We start from the raw sequence: 5,015 nt of genomic DNA on the forward strand, positions 1-5,015 counted from the left end.
AAACTTTTTTTTTTTTTTTTTTGAGACGGAGTTTCACTCATGTTACCCAGGCTAGAGTGCAATGGCGCGATCTCGGCTCACCGCAACCTCCGCCTCCTGGGTTCAGGCAATTCTCCTGCCTCAGCCTCCTGAGTAGCTGGGATTACAGGCACGCACCACCATGCCCAGCTAATGTTTTGTATTTTTAGTAGAGACGGGGTTTCACCATGTTGACCAGGATGGTCTCGATCTCTTGACCTCGTGATCCACCCGCCTCGGCCTCCCACAGTGCTGGGATTACAGGCTTGAGCCACCGCGCCCGGCCTTTAAAACTTTTGTAGATTCATAATAAAGGAGGTAGGACGGCATTCTTTATCCTAGTAGGCGGGAGCAAAACCCTCATTCCCAGGTATCTTTTGAAAGTGACCAAGTTTACTGTAAACCCTTCAAGAAATGGAGAAAAACTCATGTTTTTTAAAAAGCGGAAAGAAAAGAGTATATGGTTATAGTAATGAAAAAGCTGTTGTTTTAAGATTATGGTTTTCTCGTATCTCCAAGGCTTGTTGCAGGAACAGAAAGAAAATCTTTGTTGCAAGTAGTATGAATTTTAGTTTGGCACTTCATTATGTTTTCCTTGTTTTTGATGATCTTAGAGCCAAAGGACAAAACAAAGTACAGTTCTTGCCCCAGTCATTGACCTAAAACGAGGAGGTTCCTCAGATGACCGGCAAATTGTGGACACTCCACCGCATGTAGCAGCTGGGCTGAAGGTAAGCCTGTACCTGCCTATGACCTTGGTAGATTTCCTGTTTTCCATGTGGCTTATTTTGCATGTATGTTACTCTTTTTTTTTTTTTGAAGTGCAGTCTCTCTGTGGCCCAGGTAAATTATGTTCTCTTTCTGTCTGTGAGATTGATTCCTTTTTTATTATTATTATTTTCTTTTTTTTTTCTTTTTTGTTTTAAAACGGAGTTTCACTTTTGTTGCCCAGGCTGTAGTGCAATGGCATGATCTCGGCTCACTGCAACCTCCACCTCCCAGGTTCAAACGATTCTCCTGCCTCAGCCTCCTGAGTAGCTGGGATTACAGGCATGGGCCACCATGCCTGGCTAATTTTTGTGTTTTTGTTAGAGACGGGGTTTCACTGTGTTGGTCAGGCCGGTCTTTTCAACTCCTGACCTCTAGATCCGCCCACCTCAGCCTCTCAAAGTTCTGGGATTATAGGGTGAGCCACCGTGCCCAGCCACTCTTAACAGATGGTCTCCTTATTAGGCCTTTGAAACCTAGTCAATGTTATTTTCCACCTAATTTTTACTTTTGTTTTGCCAATTTTAAAATTTATCTGTTTGAAGGAAAATGGTTGTAGAAAAATCAGAAACTAGAGATATGCAGAAAGAAGAATTACCTGCAATCATACACTGCAGAAGTGAAAAACTTTGTTTTTCCATTCTTTGCCTACTCTGCCTTCTGCTAACTTGCTTTTCTTACTTAATACATTGTGACTCTGTGTCAAAAAATACAGGACTGTATGATCATCTTAATGGCTTCCCTGTGTTCCCTTGTGTAGATGGACTATAATTCCTTTAATGCTGGATATATGGGTTTCTCATTCTTCGCTATCATAAACAATGTTAGTGCTTACTGATTTATTGTGGATTAAAACAGAGAAAGGGGTTTGAAAAAAAAAAACCCTCTTCTACCACCTTAACCTTTATGATTCCAGTGATTTTACATATGCTTAAAAATAAACAGATGTGGTCAACTCTATAAATTGGGTTACTGAGGAGGAAGAAGATCTAGAAAAGAATAACTCAAAATAATAGTTAAAACTACACAAAATGAGGTAAAATGAGTGTAATAGATAAACTAGTTAAAATTATACCTACTATTTATGCGTTTATCTTTTCACAGATGGCATTCAAATAACAACTGTGGTCATTTAAACACCACCATACATTGCACAAAACTGCTTGATGAAAAATGACCGAAAGATTAATAATAATGCTATCAAGACAGTTTCTTAGCAAGGTGCACCTGTCTTCCCCACCACTTGTGGGAAGGGCTGCATCAGGCTGGACAGCCCCACAGGCACACTCCTGCCCGTCTTCATTTTGTGTCGGTGTTCTGGCTTGGGCTCCGTCTGCTGTCTGTCCTGCTTGTGTTCTGGGGCTGGCCGAGGCTGCAGCTTACCCTTGAGTTACCCTTTTCTGACCAGGGGAGCGGGTGCTGCTTCTGAGGGCTGGTAGTTCTTCAGGAGGGAAGGCACCCCATGGTAGAGGTGTTTTTTGCTGATTCCTAGTCATTTAACGTTTTCTCCCATAAATTTGATACCTAGTTTTTTCCTATTACATTTAATTAAAAAACTGGTTTATTGTTTCTTCTGTAATTGTGTATTGGTTCTAGTACCTGTAATATTATTCTCCTAATCAGTAAGCATTTTTCCTCCTCGTTAACATAATTTTCATGATCAGTATTTAAGTATAGTCTCATTAAGCGAATGTGTCATAATTTACACAAGTATTTCCTAACTGTAAAACCACCTAGATTTGCTTTTACATTGCCTTTATAAATACCACTCTATTGAATGTCTTTTTGGGTTTTTTGTCTTGCTCTGTCACCAGGCTGGTGTGTAGTGGCTCAATCTTGGCTGACTGCAACCTCCTCCTCCCAGGCTCAAGCAATCCTTCCACCTCAGTCCACTGAGTAGCTAGGACCACAGGCATATGCCACCACACCCAACTGATTTTTTGTAGAGATGAGGTTTTACCATGTTGCCCAGGCTGGTTTTGAACTCCTTACCTCAAACGATCTACCTGCCTTGGCTTACCAAAGTGCTAAGAATAAAGGCATGAGCCACCGTGCCCAGCCCTCTGTGAACATCTTTACAGAGATCTTTTTATGTAGTTAGGCTTATTTTCTTAGATTTCCTGGGGTGGCATTAAGATATCAGCTGTTTTTATAGGCAATCTGTTTTGGCGTTAATTTACTCCGGGCAGTGCATAGTATCACCTTAGGCATGTGAGGGTGAGTAAATTTTTTAAATTGAACAAATCACTTCATTCACTGCAGCATTTAGAAAACAATGAATGATCCATTGTTAGGCTTAGCAGGGTTTATACGTAAAAGTTTTTTTCTTCGAAATTTTGAAGTGTCAGAGAATGAACCTTCATATCGACTGCTCTCTTAGACACATTGCAATAATCGTGTTAGATAAATTGTCAGTTTCTCTCTAAATAATAACTGAAAAGAACTCTCCCTCTGCTTTTGTATTTTTTAAATGTCTTTTATAAAATGCATACAAATACATAACTTTTGAGAGCCCTACATTAAATATGTTTTCCAGTGGTAGGACCTGGGAGGTGATGATAGTTATTTTCCTAATTGTTCTTATTCATTGGATCATAGCATTTCCTGATATTTCATTGAAATGAAGTGTTTGTTTTGCAGGGCAAAATGTCAAACCGAACTGTGAAACACAGGAGCTGTTAAGATTTATGTGTGTTAATGTGGTGTGTAAGCTGAGTTGATCTTACCAATTTTGTGTTCGAGCAGAAAACACATTTACAAACGACCTTCTTGCCTTTGATACAGTTGGGCAGTGTACCTCCTGTAAGAGGTACAGACTGGTTGCTCAAAGACACGAATCTTTGTCATTTTAGATGTGTGTGTGTGTGGTTTTTTATTTTTTTATTTATTTTTTATTTTTAAAAAGCATTAATCTTAACCTGTGCTTGTTTGAGGTGTCTTTGAAAACCAGAGAGGTCATCTTATTGTTACAGATAGTAAGGAAGAAGTATGCTAAGGAAATTAACAGGAGAAAGTGTGGAGGTTTAGGAAAGTTGGGTCAGGGCTTCCAGCACCATGTGTAGAACGAGACTGCTAGCCTAGGGTAAAGTTCTGTGTCTGCTCATGTGTTTCCTAGCTTACCAGCTGTGTGCTACCTGTCTTGTTTTGCTGATTCTTTGTCACGGCTTCCTCTTTTCTTTGAAAGAGTAGATCAAGTTTCTAAATGTATAGATGAGAAAACCTGATATGTTATCATCTAAACCTGATTTTAGTGGACCTTAAAAAAATTATGATGCTGGGAAGGAAATTACATCCCCTTGTGTCAAAACCAGTGCCTGAAATGCAGCCTATCTGGGAAGGGACGTGTGTTCAGAGGATTAAGAAGACCAAGAAGATGCTTTCTAAGGACTCCATGTAATCAGAATCTGAAGTTCTATTAAAATGATGACTGCAAGAATGATTGTGGTGTTCATAGTTGTTTTGTTTTTTAAGTTGTCACAGAGATCTATAAAAACAAGTATTTGGTGCTTTACTATAAATATTCTAACTTTTGTTTATTCAAAGCACTAGTATCTTTCATTGTAACTGGTGGTGCCTTATTTAGGAATTCCAGGAAAAATGCCATAGGGTATGATAGAAATAGTGCTAATCTAAGAGGTGACATTTTGTGTCCTGTTTCTGCTGCCACCTGACTAGACATGTGGCCTTGGCTAGAATTTGTTTTCTTTGTCTATAAAACAAAGGATGGGACAAGATGATGCTCAAGGCCCTTTTCTCTCCCATATGCTTTGACCTTAATTCTGTGAGTAAACTTGTAAGATATAAAGATGATTTTTACTGCTGTTTTCACTTTCCTCAGGATCCTGTTCCCAGTGGGTTTTCTGCAGGGGAAGTTCTGATTCCCTTAGCTGACGAATATGATCCTATGTTTCCTAATGATTATGAGAAAGTAGTGAAGCGCCAAAGAGAGGAACGACAGAGACAGCGGGAGCTGGAACGACAAAAGGAAATAGAAGAAAGGGAAAAGTAAGGCCTTCTTTGGATTTGGGAATATTTTACACTTGAAATGTTCATCAACATGTTAATGAATGAACTTCGCTGCTGTCTGTCAGGTGAAGATAATTGACATGGCTAATCAGAGCAGTCAATATGAGGAATCTGTTTTACGATTTATAGCTGTTACATCTCAAAATCACAGCAAACTGCACGTGTAGACTGAAGACCTAAAGTGTATATTTTGAGTGCGTTGT

At 39.5% G+C, this 5,015-nt stretch overlaps 1 long non-coding RNA gene across 1 annotated transcript; it reads left to right on the forward strand.

The window, feature by feature from the left end:
• The first annotated feature begins 323 nt into the window (after window positions 1–323).
• Window positions 324–4,791, forward strand: LOC116546835. The gene is made up of 2 exons (XR_004266856.1): window positions 324–749; window positions 4,625–4,791. It is a non-coding gene; the product is annotated as an uncharacterized LOC116546835 (long non-coding RNA).
• Window positions 4,792–5,015: the final 224 nt, after the last annotated feature.

The sequence above is a fragment of the Sapajus apella genome, unplaced genomic scaffold, assembly GCF_009761245.1.
Source record: "Sapajus apella isolate SASKATOON/1434 unplaced genomic scaffold, GSC_monkey_1.0 scaffold1494, whole genome shotgun sequence".
Taxonomy (NCBI): Eukaryota; Metazoa; Chordata; class Mammalia; order Primates; family Cebidae; genus Sapajus; species Sapajus apella.